We start from the raw sequence: 7,956 nt of genomic DNA on the forward strand, positions 1-7,956 counted from the left end.
TGTCGTTTGTGTAGCCCTTGTTGTCCTTTAATACCCAAACAAGCCTTTTTGGATTTTTATTGTACAACTTCCGGACGCCTTATCCGTGTCCCAATTTCAATTGTACCGGTTAAAGATAAAAATGTGTTGTTACTGCTAAAATTTGGCTTTTATTTAAAAAAATCATTTGCCTCATCTTATCCCCTTAGTTATAACTTTCCGCACTGTTCTTCATTTAGAAATAAGGCTACTCTTGCCGATGCTAAATATATATGGCTCTTTGTGTCAATTTGGTTTGTCAAATTATCTTTTCTTTTCCATTTTGCTGGACAGAAAACCTCCCCACAGAGCCAAAAAGGAAAATGCTAATTTAAAAGAATTTAACTTATATATGTTGATAACTTATATTTTTTTTTCACAACCAATACATAAATTAAATAAAAAATAAATAAACTTGAGGTGAGGGAGGTGTTAGCTATAGAACAAGGGGCTGTCACTTTATCAAAAAGCTTCGGGCTGTCACTTTATCAAAAAGCTTCCCACCCTGCTTATTATTTTGACCTTCATACACAAAACAGAAATTTCCTTCTCTTCTTTTTTTTTTTTCTTTTTTCATTTTGCAAGGGTTGGGGTAGTGTGAGGCAGTGGCGGAGCCACCTTATGACACCCTTTCGCGGGGAAAATACATTGTGTAGCTAGGTAAAAAAATTATATATAAATATACTATGTATTGACTCTCGTTAATTTCCTGATATGTTTACTTTTATATATTTTGACACTCATTAACGAAAATTTTGGCTCCACCACTTGTGTGAGGTAAGGAGGTTGGAGGCGGAGCTAGGACGCATGTGAGTTTATTTGATTTATTCGTTTAAAATTACATTTTATGTATAAGGTTAAAATTATTTTTTATATACATATAATAACTAAGGGCGGAGATAAAAGTACGGATACGGATTTGGTTGAACCCAATAGTTTTTACTTAAATAATGTATTTGTGTTAAAAAATTTGTTAAATATCTACAAATATCAAATCATCTTGAAATCATCGTTCGAAAATCCAGAACCTTAAAATTAAAATCTTGGCTTAGTCTATATGATTATAACTGTTGAATCCTTTTGACTTTTTTCGTTTTATTTATACATTTATAGTTTGAATCCCCTTAGTGAAGATTTTAACTGCGTCACTCGACGAAAGGGAATATTGTATTCAAGAAAATAAGAATATATATTCACAACGGAGTAACAAGTTGGGGATATACATAGATTAATAACGTGCGCAGGAGAAGGATGAATATTGGGAAGAAGTGGGAAGGAGATTAGTGCTGCATATAAGGCGAGCACAGGGTATGCTTGTCGTATTTCGTACAAGGAAAACCTGGTATTTTGTTATTATTAGGAAATAAATGGATGAGTATGAGGTTTTCGCCACAAAAAATAGTGCTGTAATCCCGCTTCTCTCTTTCTGGCCTGCTTCTACTCTTGTTCCTTTCTTTAACGGCAGCTCGTCTTTTACCTTCCCTTTTGATATTGAATTTAAATTATACGTATTTTTGGTATAAACTATTTACGAATTAACTTAAACAGATAATTTTTCATTACGGGTTAAATTGCATTAACTAGTATATTATAGATTGATATAAGTCAAACAATTTTAAATAAATACATATATATATTTGGTTTTACTTACTATCATAAAGTAATACTAATAAATAAAACGGTGCAAAGCCTTGCTGATTTTTTACAAATTTATCTAAAAAACAATCCTTCATATTTTTTACCGAAAATACATCTACGTGATCTTCTTCGTTACAAAAGAGCATGGTCTAAGAAGCCAATAATCAATTGTCAATTTGGGTTATCAATTAATTAATGTCCTTGTACGGATGTGAGCTTCCCGAGTACAATGTCCAAGGTGGCCATGACAGCTGGACAGAAGACACATGTGGTATCAGGAATGTATTGTGTGCCACTTGACAGCTGGTTCCCACGTCAGATGTTTGACACGTGTAGGAATAGGAGTCATTGGGCAAATACTTTGTGGCGTACTAGTTTCTGATTAAAACACCACTTTCTTCTCCCTTCACGTAGTTATTAGCCTTTTACGTTATATTTTTGTTTTCTTTGATCAGCTGATAACGTTTCCTTTTTTTTTTCTCCCTTAATATGGAATTCTACAATTCCATTCAATTACTCACTAGACACCACATAAGTACAGTTCTATATTATTATTTAGAGCATAACAATCAAAATGCATCTTAACTTTTATATAATTAGTTATAATTATGCATCACAAGACCTATTGGGGCATTGTTCTTTTTCCTCTGAAATACTCATGGCCAAAAGTCAAAACGAATATTACTGCAACTACAGATTACGCCGTATAGTTACAATTCTTCATTATTAAATAAAACAAAAACAAAAGCAAAAAAAGCAAAGAAAAGTGAGTGTGAAACTATTAATACTTCCCAAGAGAACCCGAGTTTGTTTGACTATATATATGAGATAGGCGACAGTTTAACAAAAATCTTAGCTAGCTATGATCACCTATATAATTTTAATAAATGGATATAACCAATTCAAAAAAAAAATGTCAAAGGTCTCCGAACTCGTATTGGTAATAATCAATGATATACCATAAAAGGAAAACAATTTAAAACGTGGGGTATATGTACTGTCGAAAACTCAAATTCAAATTGATAAGTAAGTTAGAGACACCTTGCACCGGCAACCAAAATTTATGAGACTGAAAAGTCTTGTCTAATAACCCTCCAATATTAGGAAGCAAGAACTAGCATAATGCATTAATTAATGTGAACAATATTTTGAACTTCATAAACAATATTCGTGTTAACTGAGGAAAGCAAACATCTGGAAAACAAAAACAATGTTGGATTAGTCTATTAATATAAAACAAAAAAAAAAGTTCAATGTAGTAGATACACCAGTTCCGACTCTAGTTGCTCATTGGTGATAAAACTTCGTAAGAATTAAATCAAGTATAAACGATGAGACCTAATTGTTACTTCTTAATTGTCTTTTAGTAAGGGACTTGTCATGCTTCCTTTTCTCATTGGTTGTCAAAATTTTAAACCTAAACATAAAATTCGGGCAGCAGTTTTTCTTTTGGTTGTTGCCGTCAATTTGAAAAAATAAAATAAAAATAAAACTACACTCTACACGGCGTTAGATTATTATAAGAATCAAAAACTTTTCGTTGTTGCTTGTTTCGATTTTGCTTCACCTCATAAGTCAAATTCTTTGTTATTATCCATTAAATTGTGGTTGTCAATTTTACTATGACTTGTCACAACTAGTTTCTTGAGTACATAAAGCAAGTATTATTCTATAATTAAAAAGAAAATTTCGTAACATTCGACAAAGTTATACCGGAGAAACAAAAAGGGAAGGCATAAGATCTGATCGGTTATGGCTGGGAAAAGCAGCAGAACCAACGTAAAACTCATGCAAGTCATAATAATTAGGGTTTTCATACGTTATCAAAGGAAGCAACTTCATTGGTGATTTGGTGAATCCCTAAAACTTTACAATTATCAAGACTATTTCACCAATTATTGGTGAAAAGCCCCAAAATCCCCCACAACAAAACGAAATAACTACTCCACCTGCTTTCATTTATCCAATAAAGAAATTGAAACAAGTTACACGGTGGTAAATAAGTACTCCATCCGGTCACTTTTACTTGACATGTATAATAAAAATAGATATTCATTTTTATTTGACACTTTACGTATATCAAGAGAAGATAACAAGTTTTTTCTCAAATCATTTTCTCAAATATTTATTACAATTTCAAATCATTTTTTCAAATCCAATAAAATATACATCAATTAATATGGGTAACATGGTAAATTATGCACTTCATTTATTATTTCTTAAGAGACGTAAAAAGTCAAAACGTGCCAAGTAAAAGTGACCGGAGGGAGTATAAGAAAAACAGATGGCCAAATAATCACTCGATCGCCGAAAGTTGCAACTGCCTTACTTCTAAATTCTAATCTATCCATTTTTTAAAAAATTTTGGTCTTTCTTATGTTAACTTATTCATAAATGAATGAAACAAAGGTAATTATCAAAACAAGCAAACAAGAAAGAAGTGCTGAATTTGTTTGGACAGGTCATCCACACCTGGTCGCCAAGTGTCCAAATAGTTGTCGCCATGTATTGACTAGTCAAACAGCTGACTAATGTGGACGGTTGCAGTTTGTCCATCCTTAAAGACAAGTCAACTGAGACGTACATTAGGTGGACAAGTTTAGACACAAAACAAAACTATCTACTAAATTATATTTAGCACTTCCAATAATCCAAATTACAATAGAAATTTTCCTACATTTAGAAAAAATATGTACATTGATGAAAATTTCGAAAAAAACTTTGATAAAATATTTTATATGCATTAAATTTATTTTTGCTTTGAAATAAAAAGGCATTTAAATTAATAAAATTGTACATTTTATTAACATTGACTAATCGTAGTAGTAATGGCTAATTTGAAAATTAAGTTATAAATGACTTTTCATTTTATTTAAATATTAACTATTAAAAATAAATTTAATTTATTAAAATATATACTCATTATATATATATATATATATATATATATATATATATATATATATATATATTAACTATTTTTAATTTAAGTGATTGACTACTAGTATTTAGGTTTTTTTTGGGGGGTAGGGATAGATGAACAAAGCGGCAGCAACACCACCACCAACAACAACAATCCAGTATAATCTCACTAGTAGAGTCTGAGATGAGTAGCGTGTACGCAGACTTTACCCCTACCCTGGGATAGAGAGGTTATTTTCGATAGACCCTCGGCTCTCGTACTTACTCTTGATGACTCGAACTCATAATCTCTTGGTTGAAAGTGAAATGTGTTTATCATTAGAACAACTCCTTACATAAGAAAACTAGAAATGGGCGGGTGCACCAAGGAAGGTAGGACCGCAAGGCAGATGGAGCGCTTAGTGCTTGGTGTTGGGAGTATGTGAGTCGAGGATTTTATGGGAATGTTTACAAACAAAGAGAAGAAATATAGGAAAAGAATGTATGTATTGAGATTTGAGAATACCCACATTTGATTTAATATTTCTATACTAGTGTTTGTAGGTTGAAGAGGGAGACAAAGACAGTAATGCAAATCTTTGACCGCTGACTTCGATCGCCTCTTTGGAGATATTTTTCTTTATTGTCATTATATCAATTTTCTGAATTTTTAACATCTCAAGAATAAGGAGTTCTATTTTTATATTTATAAACAAGTATTGCTAATAAAATATGAAATCAAAAGACGCGAATGTGTAATGTTTAAGTTGACAAACCCAGGGGTGGAGGCAGAGTATCGGATGCGGGTTCGGCCGAACCCAGTAGTTTATGTTCAAATTATGTATTTGTCTTAAAAAATTTATTGGATATGTAAAACTTATTTATTTAGAACCCAATAACTTGAAAGGATTACAATTTCGAACCTATAAGGTTGAAATCTTGGCTTCGCCTCTGAACAAACCCATTGGCAATTATCATCTATCCCTCAAATCCCTGCTCTTCTATCTTGTCCCCCATTATTCCAGCTTTCTACTGTTTCTTCTCCTGCTAATGTTTATTTATATATATGCACTTAGTATTTAAAAAGTTTGAATAAGTCTGTATAGTATTTTTATGAATTTATACGTTATTTGAATTATGACTCGAGAGACTCGGGGTGTTTCATAGTATTTGGAAGAAATTGAAATTGCTGATCAAGTTAGAGAAATTCAACCTTTATATTTATCATGCATTTTATTATTCTTGTCTTATAAGTTATAAGTAAAATATATGTTTCAATAACTACATTTTTTTGAGGAAGGGTATCATTTGAACCCCCTTGCTTCTAAGTTTTAGGTGGCTCCGCCCATGCATTAGGGTGGAGCCACAATGTCAGCTACAAGTTCGGTCAAATTCAGTAGCTTTAGTTCAACCTTGTATTTATGTTTTTAAAAAATATTAATTACGTATAAATATTAATTTAGAACCAAATAACTTAAAAGAATTAGAATTCGAAACTTATAAACTCGAAATACTAGTTCTGCCTCGGCCATGCACTTTATGACTTTGAGATTCTTGAGCCGATCGAAACTTCTACAAGAGAAACGTTTGCTAAGATTTTTTTTTTTTAATCTTTAATACTTATAAAATTGTACTAGTACTAGTAACCAGTAGCAGGTTCATTAATTTTTCGGCAATCTCTAAATGTAAAGTTTCATAATGGATGTGGTCAATTAATGTTTTAACTTAATGTAATAAGATCTTACTCGAGCCCCTCTTCATCTTTTTCCAACTCCAACAACTCATTAATACAAATAATAATTTGATTCTTTAATTTAGTATACGTTTATTTTTGTATTGGAAACTTAGATGAATTATGATAAATAAAACCTCAAATGAAATTAGTAGTGCGTGGTTGTCAGAGAGGGTGATTATTAGACTGCCAATTTCTTCTTGCACTTGTTGCTCAAATAATACACTTTGTAGAATGCATGTCAAGATTCTATACCCTGTAAAAACAAGCTGCTTTCAGGTTTTTCAATGTGAACCTGAATTAATAAAGGTCGACAAGTGGAATCACCTTTGTGCAGCATCACTTTACATAGAGAAATTGTTCGACTCTGAAAAAGAGATCTTGGATGGACTGATCATAGTGTACTACTTTTGTCATGATTTGGCTCATTAAAATGACACCTTCATCTTATTCCTATATCCAATGTATAAAATCGTGTAACTTGATAAAGGTATAGAGCCTACTGTGAAAAACTAATTATTACTGCGCCCTCAATCTTTAAATTACAACAACTTAATTAATTACTTCTCTCTTTTTTCTCTTTTTTTTGTTTAACTTAGCACATCCAAGTTCTGAAAAAACAATATAAATATTGATTGTCCAGTTCGATGGAAACAGACTCCAGTACAACACCCAAAATTTAAATCCAGAAACTCATATTGTAAAGAACAATTATACTATCAGTGTATATTAATTTATTGCTGCAAGTAACTAACTTATTTTTTAAATTTTGATTTGATAATATAAAGATTATTTTACACTGTCAATCTTATAAAAATCCATTATTAGTGTATAAAAATTAAAATTAAACACAGATTGGGGATTAGGCGAGGAAAGAAGCAGGAAAGAAGAAGGAAAGGTTCGTAATCTCCCATGCAAATTTTCTTTTACGTAAATGACAAAACGCAAGCACGTGAAGTACAAGTTGCTAAAAGGAAATCTCATACCATGTTAGACCTATAATTGTAATGTACAGCACGTTTGTAGAAGATCTTGTTGCACGAGCAAAGCGTAAGAGCCTTCACTAATGGAACTAGCTTGTGTAAAATAGATCTACCATCCATAAATTCAACCCGACAGCATAAAAGAACAGACACACCATTAATTTTCTTACTTAGTTCTTACTTAAGAGACCAATTATGTGGTCCCTAATTTTATGTTTCCCTTTCGGTATGGCATGCACCATTATTAAATTTGGATAATCTTGTTTACTGTTAACTTTATTCCTTGAAGTGGTAAGCACTGCATCGTTAAGCGGATCCTGCTTAATTGTGACATTCTTTACGTCTAACTATTGCTGTTTAAGAATCAAGTACATACGTTGGGCTTCACTTTGATTACCTAAGATTCAATCTATGCAAATTATCAAATCTTTCTTTTCCTTAATCACATGTACAACCAAACTATTGATGTCGTTTGGGTAGACGAGATATACTTCTATTATTACACCAATACCGCAATTCTATTAATTTTATGCAGTGACTCCGAATGATGTGCAAAGCGAAGGTGTATGCTAGTTGGCTGTTGAAAACGCGTTTCAAAATACTCTGATTCCAATAACACAAGATTTCGATTTTTCAGTAACATTTGATCGCCTGGTTGGTTTTCCTTCTTTATATGCCTACCAG

Source organism: Nicotiana tabacum, chromosome 2 (assembly GCF_000715075.1).
Source record: "Nicotiana tabacum cultivar K326 chromosome 2, ASM71507v2, whole genome shotgun sequence".
NCBI lineage: Eukaryota > Viridiplantae > Streptophyta > Magnoliopsida > Solanales > Solanaceae > Nicotiana > Nicotiana tabacum.